We start from the raw sequence: 16016 nt of genomic DNA, 5'->3' as shown, positions 1-16016 counted from the left end.
ATCATTTTTGCCCTTCCATGTATTCCGTTACTCCCCAAGCCTGCACAAAATTTAGTAATTGTATTCATATTTAGTTTCTTTTGTCTTTTATTAGCATATTTGGTATTGGAGTCATCCAAAAGTAATTGAAAGTAATCCAGTTAAAGTAACCCTACCCAACCCTGTTCTTTTGTAACAAAAATAAAATAAAATAAAAATAGGTCCACTCTGACGTAATTCCAATTACAACCACAAGATGACGCCCCTCCTCTTTTAGCACCCAACCCTTCCTCTCCAACTTTCTCCCAGCCTCTCCCGTTTCCACTCTTGTCCAAACGTTTGAGAGGGATCGCAAAGCTTCAGCGCGCTAGTTTGTGCTCCGACAAGCACCGAGCAGGCAGATCTGCACCGACTTTGCATCCAAATAGCGAAAGACCCGCGCACAAGACGGCATGTCCCGCATGCGGGATGTGGTGAGTACCGAACCCTCATTTTTATGCCTCGAGGTTCAAATCGCAATTATACATAATTGTGGATGATTGCGTGCACTCTGCGAGATGAGGGAGTCATTTCATCAAGAGGGTCATGATTTATTGTCACATATCTTTGGGTTTTAAAACGGTGATTAGCAACCACTGGGCCGCGGACCGGTACTGAGTTGTGGGTCATTTGGTACCGGGCCACACAGAAGTTACCTAATTATATAAAAAAGTTGCCTTACTTCTTTTATTTAATCACAAGGGCGAAACCAGCCCGTTTTGGGGGTGCTTAAGAACCCCCAAATTCACCACTAAATATGTTGTCATTTTAAAAACTCTTTTCCTGAATAAAGGCTAGGATAGACTTAAAAATGATGCAAAAAGCTTGATTAAAAAACTAAAAGGGAAAAATAAAACCAAAATGCTAAGAACGCAGCATCGGAAATACTCCAATAGTTCAATCAATTTGATTCCTCGCACCGCTCCTCTTTCACTCGGTTACTGTCACTTGCGGCATAGCGGAGGCATCTGTGGAAGCTCTTAAAGCTCTTTATGTGAGAGTATGTTATAACACAACTATTTAACCACCCAATACCCAGGATTTATTATACTAAACAAACAATATATAAACTGTAACTTCATTTTAGCTGCATTGGATGGAATGGGACAATGATCAGCCTAGCTTAATGGTTCCGTATGTGTAAGCTATGTGTGTGGTCATTCTCTCGCACCAGCATTTCTGTAAAAAGCATGACTTTTAGGTGTTTCCCACAGTAACTATCAAGGAATACAAAAAATAATGTATATGGTTGACTGCGCTACCCACTGGATCGGTTTGAAATGCAATGTGATGTTCACAAACAGGAAGTGACACAGCTAAACGGTGTTCTTAATGAGCCAATATGATTTTAAGTGAAACGGCAAAAAAATATATATTAATAACTAGACAGACAATGCTCAGAACACCCAAAGCTCTGAACCTAAAATCACATGTTTTATACATAACATGCATTTTTCACCCACAAAAGAACTTAAAGTTTACGTGAGTGCTATACACAAGATTCTACATTAGTATACTACCATTTTTGAGAAATGATTGATCATTAAAAAAATATGACTGACCATATTTACACAATATTGGCCACAACAGGACTCGGTCTTGGACCGCAGCAGTGACGGCACCAAATTCTAACCACTAGACCACTAGGGATGTAGATGACAAATGAAAAGCCATTAGATTTGATTTCATCATCTTACTATTTTTGCAGTACCATGTTGTTGAAGACGTGGGTCCGTGATTAAAATAATTTATTGACAATGTGTCATGATTATTCATTCATTTCACCTGTGCCCGCTCATTTGGCTCCCAGTCCTTTTTTAAGCCCGGTCCTGTCACTCTCCTTTGTCAGTCCGTCAGCGAACCTCTGTTGATACAAAGCAAGCCTTTTTGACCCTGACTCCCGCCAGTCCTGTTTTTGCTCACGTTTTTTCACCTGTCCATTCCTGATCTCCCCGTTTGTCTCCGGCTACGACCCATTTTTGATCCCGACCACGTTATTTGCTCTCCTGTCCCGGCTACCGACCTGTTTTTTCGTCCCCGACACCGCCATCTCCCGCTACGGAAGATCCACTTCCGTAATCGGATCACGATCCGATTGCAAGAGCGTCTTGCTTCCGGCGTCTAGCGAGCACCGGATCGCGGGCGCTGCCCTTCCTCTCTCTATCCCAATAAACTTGTGAGAAACGTTACGCGATTGGGTCTACCCTTTGTTCTGGATGTGACACAATACAAACGTTGACCACAAAAGCAAAATATGATTTTCACTGTATTTATTTCATGAACATCAATGTCCTATTCATTATCAAATACACCAGAGACTTTTTTCCCTCGTTGCGTTTTTTTTGCATTTATTCCTATCTTTCAGGACGACATTCTATTTTAATCATATACTAACAAATAATAGATCCGACGAAGCATGCTTTCAGCCAATCAGAACGTGAGACAGATGACAGCCCTTCCCCCTTTTGTATCACACACAATGCATGGCATGCTAGCCCCTTCATCATCAACTCAACGCACAGAGGATCTGAAACAGTTATTTGTTTTACAGTACATGGAATCTATTTCTATGTGTAGTTGCTACGGGGCTTCTGACTTCTTCATAGATCGCCACATTTTGCATCCACCTTACAATGTTATTAGCGTCTTTGAACTCCTTGATGCCATATAATAATTGAGACCCTTTTCTACTGACTTTTGATACCGGACAGATGTTGTCGATACAAGACAGGAACGGGACTGTCAGGATTGATAACAGAAATAAGAGACTGGAGACAGAGATCAGACAGAACGAAATAGACGGGACGATACCAGACACTGGAGACCGGTGACCGATATCAAAACAGGACGAAATAGACTGGATCGATACGGGACAGGATACACAAACAGGATACCGGACAGAGTTGAAACACACGTCTTACAGGTGCAGAGGTTCGTTGACTGACTGACAAAGGATGAGTGAGAGCACTGAGCTTAAATAGGAGGGAAGCCAATCAGTCAACGAGCCACAGCAAGGGTCAAAGGGGCGGGGCCAATTGGGCGCCATGGGCAACCGTGACAGTGTGATACATAGATTCCGTAACTACTGTGGCCGTGGCTTAGTGCTCTCTGTCGGATCTATTAATTGCCTTTGGTACCATGAGTAAAAATAGTGTGATTATGAGATAAAATCAAATTTCTTTTCGTGTAGTCAATATCATTGGAGGTCTAGTGGTTAGGATTCGACGCTCTCACCGCAGCTAACCGGGTTTGATTCCCATCGCATTCATTGTTTTGTGATTATGGTCAGCCATGTTTTCGACTGATCAATCATTTAACAAATACTGTGATAAACCACCGAAAAACTGCAAGCATATCGTCAGACATTAAACCAGCCCACGGCACAGAAAATGTTTGGGACCGCTGACTTAAAACAGACAGTATAATGGCATCTTCAACAGTCAGTAAAATATGCATATTGAATTAGAGATGTTTTTTTTTTCAATCTTCTCAAGACAGATCAAGTAAATCCGTCACAATGATAGTCTAGTGTTTGCTGTGCACAGCTGGGAATGTTTGAATCTCTTACACACGCACACACTCATGGTTTTCTTTTTGTAATCTCGAGTTTGGGGACAAAAGTTGTGTGTGTCACTCACTGCGTCTGTGTCGTTTGTGTGCACTCTATGTTGGGGACTGCCAGGCTGTCGTCCTGGAAACAGGAGGTCATAGGTCACCTCTGACCGGCAAGGCTCTTGGAGCGTATCAGGAGAGTCTTTTTGAGCGAGGACGCTAAAGTGCATGAGGTCTGACGCAAATGAAGGCTCGGCTTTAAAAAGGGGGCACAATGGACGTTTCGGAGGGTATGTGAGTGTGTGTTGTCTGCACGTTTTGCCGTCACCTTGGGGGGGATTTGCGGTCTTACTGCTCTAAAGCCCACAGAGTTAGTGCAGTTGCAGCAATGTGTGGAATGACGCTCCCGGTTGTCATGTTATAGATTAACTGTTACTGTATCGAATTGTCTCACACTTGGCAAAGTGCCAACCGGGTCTCTTGTCGAGTAGAGTTATGTTGTGGAAAGTCATCAGGTCCTTACTGCAATCCCTGCTAGTTTGTTTTAAATGTGAATATTAATCTGAAATTGGCCAAATCATAATTTTACTTGCATATAAACGTGGCATATGGACACATCTTCAAACATGCATTCAATATGCAAATTGGTCACACTATTATATAACAGTGATGCAAGACAGTTTGTTTATATTTCCAGATTAAACAAATAAACCGATTATTTACACTAGTATATAAGACCAATGGAACATGGAAAAAGGCATTATAGTATTTGTACCAGGGGTTGGGAACCTTTTGACTAATGAAAGCATAATATTTGAATGTTTTTATGTTTTAAAAAAAAACAACTACATATTTAAGGACAAAATTAACAAAACTGCCATATCTGCTCTCCAGACAAAAGTCTTCAGTGCATTTTATTCCACTGTGACGTTTGAGGATTCAAATAGATCTATGAAGTGATAATACTACCAGAGCCTGTGGCCCAATACCAACAAATTATCAATCCTTCCTTATTCTTCACCCCATGTTCTCACTCGGGTCACTGGAGCCTATCCCAGCTGTCTTTGGGCTGTAGGCAGGGGGCATCCTGAACTGGTTGCCAGCCAATCACATTGCACACAGAGACAGACAGGTCACTTGCTCATTCTCATCCATTTGGATCCGCCAATCAACCTGACATGCATGTCTTTGGAATGTGTTTGGAAACCTACCCGTACACGGGGAGAACATGCAAACTCTGCACAGGGAAGCCGGTATTTGGAATTGAACCATGAACCTCTGCACCGTGGGGCCGACACGTCAACAGCTCAGCCGCTGTGCCATCAACGAAATATATCACTTATAATTTGTTTACTTAAGATAGTTGAGACTTATTTTTGTTATAAGTAATGGTTTTAAAACAAGTTGCGAATAGATTTAGGGTGTAATAATGTCACAAAATTCTGGAGCCGAGAAAGATATGGATGTATTTAGGCGAGTGTATTATATGTGCAGAGATCCACCCACCCTATACCGCTCACCCTACAGGGATGCTGCTGGAAATGTGAATTTCCCTTCGGGGATGAACAAAGTATCTATCTATCTATCTATCTATCTATATTACCCTGGGTACTTGGCTGGCATATTTTGTTGTCTAACAGTTTGTTCTGTGGGTTTTCATTATATAGTGTCTCAACAGTTGCGGCAAATTTGGCACCAGACCATTTTTTGATGTCGTCAGCCCAGTGTTTTTTCTGTATTCTTCTCCTTCTCCCCCCGCCCCCCTGGACTGTGCCTAGAGAATGATCTTGGCCAGTCCTTGTAATGTGATCAATTCCAAACACCAATACTGGTATAACATTGAGTTTCCTTCCTAAGCGAATAACGACTTTTATATTTATAGAAGCACCTTTAAATCCAACATATTTTCCTCAATATTGCATTTAAGTAGTAGCAATTTACCAATCTTTTAATTTCATGTTGTAATTATTAAATGGCCAATAGTAGGGATTCTGAGAACAGAAAAGGCTTGTATCAGCACTAGTATTGGTACTTGCCCACCACTATTTTTGCTTCGGCAATTAAATTGTTCAGGGTTAAACAAATAAATAAATACATGAATATATTTTGCAGAATATCAGCATATGCGGCACAGTTCTGAGGTCATGGGTTCAAATCTAGCTACCATTCTTCCTGTGCGGAGTTTGCATGTTCTCCCGTGCCTGCGTGGGTTTCCTCCGGGCACTCTGGTTTCCTCCTACATTTCAAAAACATGCAATAAACAAACAACTGGCTGGTAATCATTCAGCTTAAGACAAGATAGCTGAGATGGGCCCCAGCGCCCCTACTGAAGATAAGCAGTGCAGATAATGGATGGTTGTATATTTGTACATTCACCTATGGTCTAAAGTAGTACTGCATCCTCTGTGTCAGACTCTGAAGGAACTCCTGAATATCTGACCAGAAATAGTCAACACAGAGGGAAAAATCAAAGCTTATAGGCACAGTTGCTTTCACACTAATGGCTCTACTGATCTGGTGGAACATGAATGATGTCCATTTAAACTAAATCAGCAATGTAGGAATTTTTATCTTGGGGCAAGATGACTTTGACAGAAACGGAAGCATCTTTTTTCTGCAAGACAGCTGATGTGACATCCTCAATTCAGCTGTTTAACATCCCAGGGGCTTATGTGTGTTCCTGTGTTGCTGTTTTAAACACCAGCAGCTGATGTAATACTGTCCTGACAACTGCTGGGCATTTGTTTCATTAGTAAAAAAAAATATATGTGTGGGTGTATAAATCTACTGCCAGGAAAACCCTTATTTACTAACAGAAATTTAGCATGCATGTCCGTTTTTGATCACTCATGCATACTTTGTAGTATAGTAGATGGTGCAATGGCATTGTGTTGAGTCATAGAAGCCCCCTAACCCCCAAGTCATTCAGCAGCACTTAATTCTCAATGTGAGTCCTTAATCCCAAGGTTATCCTCATCTCATGGACTTTCTTTGAATGTAGCGCCTTTCACTCCAAGTGTGATTAAAAAAAAAAGACACTGTGGGAGTACTTGGCTCTAGGTACAGGACTCTAACCACAATTGAGTATTTTTCCTTAGCTCATCCTGGATAGTTATGTTCAGGATTCGTTAGGATTTAACAATAATGGAAATATTGTAATTTAGTATATTATAATTGCCACAATATTTTATAGTTGTTGTGGCTTATTGAAATTAATTTATCTGTATTTTATGTGTGTAGTTCTAGCACCCTCTGCTAGTTAGGTAATAATTTTGGTAGATTTTTATACAGGCATGTTTTGGCCAAAAACGTAAAGACCCATGCTAATGGGCAGATGAAAACATTTTGAACTAAAGTTCTTTCACAAACTAATTTCATTCACAATGCTATCTATATTATTTTACATATATGTATTTTTATAACCTCATCTTCAAATAAGAGTTTAGACCAGGGGTCATCAATATGATGCCCGTGTGCACGGGGAAGCTAAAAACACACCTGTGGAGCCCACAAATTCCGGAAAGTACCTTGAGAAAAACGGGTGACTAACATAAGTAATCGGGGCAGCACAGTGAATGGGTGGTTAGCGTGCAGCCTGACGGTGCGGAGGTTTAGGGTTTAAGTCCGGCTACCGCAGCCTCCCCTTTTGGAGTTTGCGTGTTTTCACTGTGCCTGCGTGGGTTTCTTCCGGGCATTGTCCCTAGGTGTGATTGAACGAGTAAGTAGTCTGTCTCTGTGTGGCCTGTAACTGACTGGCAACCAGTTCATGGTGTCCCCTGCCTACTGCCCTAAGATAGCTGGGATGGGCTACAGCAGCCCTGTGACCCTACTGAGGATAAGGGGGTGCAGATAATGGATGGATGGATGGACTGATGGACTTTTTAATCATGATCAATTCTTTTTTTGTTTTAAGTAGATATTAATGTCACTTATATCAACATGAAATATTGTATATAATTATATTAGACATGGCAATCCAGGGTAAAACATGTAATAAAGGCTTCAAAGATAAAAAGGGAAAATACTATCAGGATAAATAGGCAAAAAATAATTACAATGAAGTGCTTAGAAAACCAGCATAAGTTATGATAGTATTGCAATAAAAAAAAGAATATAACATCATAACAATAGTGCAATGAAAAGAAGTGCAATATAATTAAACAGCAACAATTAAAAATCCCAAATAAGTCACAAGGTGTATATATTTTCACAGTTTCATTTAGAAACAACAAAAAAACTCAAAATAAGTCGCGAGATATGTTTTCACATTTTTGTGCGTTTGTTTAGGGTGGTGATGGCCCTGGGGAAGAAGCTGCCTTTGAGCCTATTTGTCTTTGTTTTGTGAGACCTGCAGCACCTACAAGAGGGCAACAGGTCAAAGAGGTGGTGGGTTGGGTGGAAATTGTCTTTTAAAATGTTAATGGCTCTGCCACGGTATCACAAGCCGACAATGTCCTCTAGACTTAACAATAACTTCTTTTCACTCTGAATACGGCTTTATTAAGATTACTTTTTCAATTAGACTGTACAGACGCTGCCCAACCTACGAACGAGTTAGGTTCCGGACAATCGTTCGTAAGTTGAATTTGTTCATATGTTGCTTTAGTGCAATATTTTTTATGTTTATGATTTGTATAAGTATGCTTAAGGCTTGTATAAGTAACCTGTATTGTTTTGTACTAAAAAAATAAACATTACATAAAATAATATGATCTATAAAGATGAATAAAGCTGAGTTTAACTTACTTTTGGAAGATGAGCTTTAAGAGGTCCTCCACCGTGGTAAAAAGTGGCCGCAAAAAAGCGTTCCGACCATTTTCTCAACCGCATCAAGCTTTCTTATTCCACTTTTATGTCAAAAGAAACGGCTCGCCTCTCCTTTAAACTTTTTACCAACCATATCGAATGGATGCATAAGACATTAAACAATAAAATCGTCAAAGTTCTTATGATTACACACGAACCATAGTTGTTATGATTACACACGAACCAAGGACTAGAAGCCAGATTTCTTTTTCGGTGTGTATGCTAGGTGACCTCTCACAGCGCCACGCGGCGTAAAGAAGCATTTCAGTACTGTCCTCTACTCAGAAGAAAGGTGCACACAACACAAAATCTAACTTACAGCAATGTTCGGGTATTTTTTGACATTCCGAAAAAAATGTTCTTATCTACCGTTTTGCGTAAGACGAATGTTCGTGAGTAGGGGAGCGTCTGTATTTGTAATACCCAGTACCCTTTTAACGGAGGGTGTTTTTGTGGTTGACTGTGCCTATTCTTACCCCGTTTCACCAATAACCACAAGCTAGTACTAACATATTAAGAACATGGCAGTAACATAATAACAACTAGCAGGATTGATACTGATTTGTCCAGTTGGAATTAAGAACAGGAAATTTATGGATATCTCCTCGCAAAAAAATATAAGGTACTGTATTCTTGTTATGAAATCACTTTTTTTTTTTGTCATTTTTGTTGGATGCTGTTGTAGTGATCATGCACTTACTCATGTACTTGATGCAGGCCTTTTCTTACTTTCAGCATTTTCCATGATTGTTGAAAGTTGGTCATATATTTTTCTATGCAGTGTAGTAGGCTACACTGAAAAAATAGAAACAAAAAAAAAGCATGTGAGTATTACGTCATTTGTCCCCCAACAGACTTCCATTCCTCCTACCTAATTTGTTCTGCCCCACACAGCCTTGCTAACAGTAAGATAAAAGCAGGTAGCCGCAGAGAACATAGAACAAGGGTCCTTAAACACAATTTGGCATTGTTAACCTTTACCTAATAAAGGAAGTATTTACCTTTTAACTTTGATAAAGACACATAAAATGACGCACCTCACCTTTAAATAACGCAAGACTGCTTACATTATCATAATACTACATAGTAAAGTTCATATCACAATATTATATCCACGAATTATGCGATTGGGATATCATTACCTTAGTTGTGGGTCTGTCCTTGTTTTCTTTAACTTGCAGGTGCATGAAGCTGGAGTTATTTGCTGCCTAACGCGGCTAAGTTAATTATTATACCAAAGTAGCAGATGGTTCCTTATAGGTAAAAGAAGTTTGTTGACACTCACGCTAGTTCCTTGTTTCGAGTGAACACTGAGCAACCTTGTCAATTAGGAATAGAGGAACTTAAATTTTGCAGTTCAGGTGAGTGGAACTCCGTTCTGAGCATAATTTGAAGAATAGTGCATAGTATTTGTAAAGTTACTGGTATCTAATCATTTGAGCTATCAATCTTATTTTGATTTGAACATCAAGTGTCAATGAGGGTCTTTCGGAATTTCTACATATGGATTTGGGACGCTAAGATGACCGTGCTCATTTTTATCTATCTAAACTAGCTCTTAGTCGTAAGTAGATGAAGCAGATATGAAGACAGCAAATTCAAAAATGGAAGAAAAGTGACCCACTAACCTCCATTGTGCGGGGAAAAAGTCTGCAAGTGCAAATGGGCGGACAGACCCCTCACAGTGCTCTTTGTGGACTAATGTCACCAACTTACATTTCCTTAAATCTGACAGTACCTCATGCAGGCGCTACTGTCTTGGTATATTTTGTGTAAATAACCCAATTAAGTCAGGATGTTGTTTACCTCATCGCAGCCTTATCGTCCTTTTATTGATTACCTTTATCGTCATCTGCATTCACGTGCCTCAATAGGGGTGATGATCTCATCGGATTGCTCAGGCAAAAAAATACATTAAGGAGATTGTGACATATTTAGCCTAGCAAAGCAAATTGCACTGCACGCAGGTTTCGTCACGGGTTTATCTCGGACCAGCAGCATGTACTTGCGAGGTGAGGTCAGTTTTAGGTCATAGGTTGACGTTTGTCATGGCTTAGTGTTGATAGAAGCACAAGGTCTGCCTCAAAGTTGGCATTTTTTGTGATAACACTGAGAACTTTATTTCTTAATACTTTTTTTTTTTTACCTTACAATACCGCATGAATAAATTATCATGTGGGGAAAAACCTGGAAATCAGCCATTGCTTGCCTTATCTTGTGCCCCTAATTTGATTCGCAAGAAACCACAGTGCTTGAAGAAAATCAATAACTCAGGGATGAGTGATTTTAGCCCCAAAATATATTTGTGTAAAGATTTATTTTCACAATGTGCCCTAAATACCTTAGAACAAGGGTTGCCATCATTTTGAAGCAGAGAACTACTTTTTTTGTTACTGATTAGCGCCAGGAGCTACGAGCTTGATATGCATTTCTGAAATACCATATTATTACTATGCTGTTACAATGTTATAGACATGTTATTACCAGGTTGAAATTATTAGGGGTTAAAAGAGGCTCAGTCAACCAATAAACATTATGCCAGTTAGAAATCAAATGTCCTAGAAGGTTCGAGAGCGTTCTCCATCCAGGCACCGGTGCTGTGGAATGCTCTTCCCCCTGAGATCCGATCTGCAACCTCAGTGGAAATGTTTAAATCTAAACTTAAAACTCACTTCTACTCCATTGCATATGAATAATAACCTACTCTTCTTGTCGGCTGAAAAATAGTCTGTGTAACATAGTGTACTAATCTGTGAAGCCCTTAGAGACTTATTGTGATTAAGGGCTATACAAATAAAAATGACTTGACTTGACTTGACTTGACACAATGACTCATGATATATTTTCAGAACCAGTCCCGGGCTATTGAGGTTGTATTGGAGGCGTTGGTGCCCGTGGGCACCACGTTTGCAAACCTCTGCCTTAGAATGACAACATTGAAAGGGAACATGTATTTTATCATATATTTTATATATAAAAAACAAAATTTCTTCTGAAATAATGAACACAGTTTGATGTTGCTGCCATACAATAACATCTGGGCCTGAGAATTTCTCCTCATTGAATAGGACGGCAGCTCTTAGTATATTTCTTTGAATATTTTATACTTAAGAACTGTAAAACAAGGTATACATATTAAAGTTCAAAAATACTAATTCCTGATTATGAGCAATCAAATGGCTTTTTTTTTTTAGATAAATACAATTTTACCAACAAACCAGTACGTTTAAGTCGGTCTGGGTTGTGGGCTTTTGGGCTAACGTATCATAACGCAAAAGTCTGTCATGCTAGCCGCTAATGCTAGTGTCCATGATGCTATCCGCGAACAGTAATCAAGTAAAACAGTCGTTCAACTGTCCATAGAAAAAAAAAATTCAGTAATCGAAAAATACAATAGATTGTCCAGGTCTGCAGATGATAATTACTGGTGGATGTTGGCCTATTTGGCAAATAGTTCTGCATCTAAATTAGAGGGGCAGTCAAGTAAAACAACAAAAAAGCATAGTCAACACATACTTGGACCACATCTAACATGGACATTGATTTGTCCCTTGGTCAACATACCATTTTATTTATAAATCTATGAACAACAGGCACTAACACCGTATTTATTTATTTATTGTTAAACCAACACACGCGTCTTCAAGTGCGAAATTTATCTTCAATCATTATTTTTGCTATCTATCTTTCTGGCAGTTAACAAGCTAAATGGAAGGAAATGAACCACTTTGATTGAACATAATTGAAGTTTGTGACCAAAACAAAAACGCTTATGATGCTTCAGTCTCATCCCAATTTTCTAACGCACCCCTTCTTGACGTACGCTCTATCAGTTTAACCTTGGCCAGTTTTTATCTTCCTGTGATTGTAGAGAGACAAATCGGCTTAAGTCATGCGGGTTTCTGACCTAGGCTAAAGTTATTTCTCGAATGCCAGACAGCCTATCTGCTTCCTGTACTGTTATTGTCCATGGGAGCTTAGACGGAGGAAATGAGTCTAGTACAGACTGTCCTGTCATTTAGTGACAGGTCCAACGGGTCCACACCATCTCTAAGCGGACTTCAACATCTTTAGTTTCTCCACCTATGGATCTCTGTAAACATTCTTGTGTCAAGCTGAAAGTCAGTCTTACAGATGATAATCTCTGCAAGACTGCATTAGCCTGTGGGGCTTAGAGATAATGATAGGGGTTCGGCCTATCATTGCAGGGGTCTTTTCATGTCATCCTCGATTTCTTTTTCAACCTAGAAGGCAATATACAACAGTGCAATCAAGCCCAGGAATGTGTTTCATGGCTTGCCAGTTTTTGGCACCCATTGGTGCCTCTTTAAAAAGTCAGTAGACCGGTGAGCTCTGCTGATGCACACCAAAAGTGTTAAAAAGTGTTAGCTAATCTCTGGGCTATTGTGTTTCAGCTGTCCTAGAACTGCATTTAGCGTATGTTTTTCCTAGCTTAACAGCTGGATGCGTGAACAAATAGCATCGGCTGTGGTGGCTTAGCTAAGATCATATTAGATAATATTTGTTGATTTACCCTCTAAGAAATATGTCACAAACGCTGACTATTATTGCTAGAATTGTAGCTGTGAGCTCTGATAAACTGACAACTACTCAAAAGTGAGGACAGGAACAAGAAGGTGGGCAATGTTGACAATGTTAATTATGAAAGACTTAAACAAGATCATGGTCATGAAAAAATATACAAAAAATTTTGCTTGCCTCTGGGCTATCTGCTAACTGCTATCTGCATTAACAAAAAGCACCGGCTTTGGTGGTTTAGCTTTGCTTTAGCCACTAGTATCATTCAGCAGTTAACGCTAATTGATTCATCCGCTGATACCAGTGTCAAGAATACAATGCTAATATTACTATATTTGCTTTGATGCCTAATGTTAAATCATGTAAATTTTGATTTAAAAAAATAAATCAAACCCTCTTAAGAAAGTAAACACATATCCTAAATTGCCAAATGTGTTTTTTTTGTAAAACATGAAAAACATATTCAAACTGTCAAGACCAGAACAGAGACATGACCCACTTGCGATGCGTTTCTCACAAGTGGTATTTGGAAGAAAGAGAAAGGGCTGCGCCCACGATCCGGTGTTCGCTGGACGCGGGAAGCAAGGCGCTCTGATACTCGGATTGTGCTCAGAACGTGGAAGTGGATCTTCCGTGGCGAGCGATGGCGGTGTCAGGGACGGAAAAAGCAGGTCAGTAGCCGGGACATGAGAGCAAAAACGTGGTCAGCGAGTCGTAAGCCAGAGAAGACGTAGTCGGGGACAAAAAAAGGGCTAAAGCAAGACAGGAGAGCAGACGTGGTCAGAATAAAAAAACCTGTCGAAGCCGGGGACAGACGGGAGCAAAAATCGGGACAGATGGAAGTCAGGGTCGAACGAGGCTTGCCTAGTGTTTACTGAGGTTCGCAGACGTACTGAGAACAGGTGATTGACAGGACAGGGTTCAAATAGTGACAGGGAGCCAATCAGAACCCGCGGTGGTTGGCGCCAAATAAGCGGGCACAGGTGAATCCCATCGGTAATCATGACATAAACCTTTTAATTAGTCACAAAATTTGGGGGAAGATTTGTAATAAATTGAGATTTTAATTCATTTTTAAAAAATCGGGTTGTGCTATTTTTGACATTTCAACCACTCCTAATTGGAACAAAACAGAAGTACTTTCTGTGCAGATTTAAAAAACAAAGTCTTCCCTTTTCTTTCCTGTAGTTCGACTCCTGTAACCCGATATGGCGCCGAACCCGTCCGGTAGCCCATCTGACAATATGACTATTGTTCATGTCGGGCTAAACACTTCTTTTTTTCCACCCTCATCGTATGAGTCTTTTAGCCCAGGTCCGATCCATTATGAGAGAGTAAACATGCATGTTGCATCGGTGTGTTTTGTCGTCTCCAAAGCGGATCCGCATGCGGGTCTTTTGTCTGCAGGAGAACAGGCAGAACTCGTCCAACCACATGGGCCCCTCAAATGAGTTCGAAGTGCACAAAGAAATGAGCAAGTAGAAATCCGGGAAGTACCTGGGACTCTATAAAAGACGTATTAGGTTAACTTAAAAGACGGCTCAGCCCCCTCAAGCGAGGATTAAAAAATAGCTCCGATTTTGTTTTTCAACCACGCAATCATCCTACAAGAGATCATTTTGGACTATGAGGCTCACTCCGATGCTCCGACTGACGAACCGGAAGTCCTGTGACCTGGTTATTAGCGGGAGAAACCAAAAATGGGATAAGTCGCTGATTATATTGGACAAACAGGTAACTTGATTTATTTTCATAATTTTCAGCAACACATGCGTATGAAAAGCACATGCAGTTTACATGCAGTTGGTTTAGGACTTTGTCAAAATCTGTCTTTGGTGGAATCTCATTCGATTTAAACTACATTCTGCAACATTTGGATTTTATGCTGATTTAACATGGAATTTTGGGAAAGCGCATGCTAAAATTCAGTATTTTATTTCAATGCATTTAGGTATAAAAGTATTGCCTTGCTGCACTGTTAATTTAATTTTCATATGGTTTGGGTACAATCTAATGTATGTTTTTAAATCTTGACAATTAAGATAATTATTTTGGTTTAAATGTGTTTTTAACCATCCAGCTACAACCCAAAATCTCTGAATTAACTAAGTAACTACATAAGTAACTGATGAACTAATTAAATCCATAAATCCATAAATAGTTATTTTAAAAACATGATTATATAAATAATAAATATCCCTGGGTAAAAAGACTATTGTCAGTTGTAATGATGGTGGATAATAATTGAATATATTTTTTAATCATTTTCTGTTTTTTCGACAGCTTGTAAATAACTATGCTCAAAAATAAGAATTAAAAACTGTGATGGTTAGTAGCTTGTCAGTGTAAAAAGTGTTTTATTTTTTTAACGAAAACATAAATTGTCAAAAGTTAGAGCATTGTTCAAAGTGTCAAGTCAAGTCATTTTTATTTGTATAGCCCTTAATCACAAAGAGTATCAAAAGTGTCCTTAGAAAAGTTGAGAGTAATATATTCCCTTTATTAAGTATGTTTTAACTATGCCCAAGTTTAAAGAGACCTCACCATTTTTTTTAACACACGTATCTGCTTTTATCTTGCTGTTAGCTAAGTTGTTTGGAAGCAGACCACATTAGGTCGGAGGAAAGGGAGGAGGGGGGGGGCTGACGGAATGCTCGGCCCCGCGTCGTTTCTAATTGATAGTGTAGCCGGAAAATGGTGAAAGTAAGAAAAGGCCTGCTTCAAGTCCAGTCCAAACACCAACCCAAACCCCAAGCAAGACAAAATAAGTTTATTGGAGCGCATCTAAGAAATGCTCGTACTTGCACATGCATCATGAATGAGCTGACAGAGGCTGCAATGATGACACAAGCCAGAGGTGGCAGCCATGAGTAAAATAATTCCAAATTCCATAAAGCGCTTTGATATAATGACTTTTATTCTATTTATATGTAGCATTTAAATTTACTGCTTCAATTTCGTATGTGTGTCCGCAGCTTGACGTGCCAGTGATAAAAAGTAAGGAAAGAAAATCTCCCTGCCACTTGCCTAATTAGCCACAGAGAATGCTTCTATTGTAGTAGAACTGAATTGCATCGAGTAAACTTTGACTTTTCAAGCCA

The 16016-nt window shown here is 39.7% G+C and overlaps 1 protein-coding gene across 2 annotated transcripts in view; it reads left to right on the top strand.

Annotated features, from left to right (window-relative positions):
* The first annotated feature begins 287 nt into the window (after positions 1-287).
* The window catches only part of n4bp3 (NEDD4 binding protein 3), a 37235-nt gene continuing 21506 nt past the window's right edge, over positions 288-16016 (top strand). Inside the window, exon 1 of one of the 2 annotated variants that reach the window (XM_088343471.1) lies at positions 288-452. The gene's annotated coding sequence lies outside the window, so the exon portion shown is untranslated. Of the gene's footprint in view, positions 453-14302; positions 14650-16016 lie in introns of those variants that run through there. The other variant, XM_088343472.1, reaches the window with a different exon arrangement.

This window comes from Urocampus carinirostris, chromosome 9 (assembly GCF_059441175.1).
Source record: "Urocampus carinirostris isolate Australia breed hairy pipefish chromosome 9, RoL_Ucar_1.0, whole genome shotgun sequence".
Taxonomy (NCBI): Eukaryota; Metazoa; Chordata; class Actinopteri; order Syngnathiformes; family Syngnathidae; genus Urocampus; species Urocampus carinirostris.
Note: the sequence above shows the minus strand (reverse complement) of the source record. Positions and strands in the feature narration are given on the sequence as shown.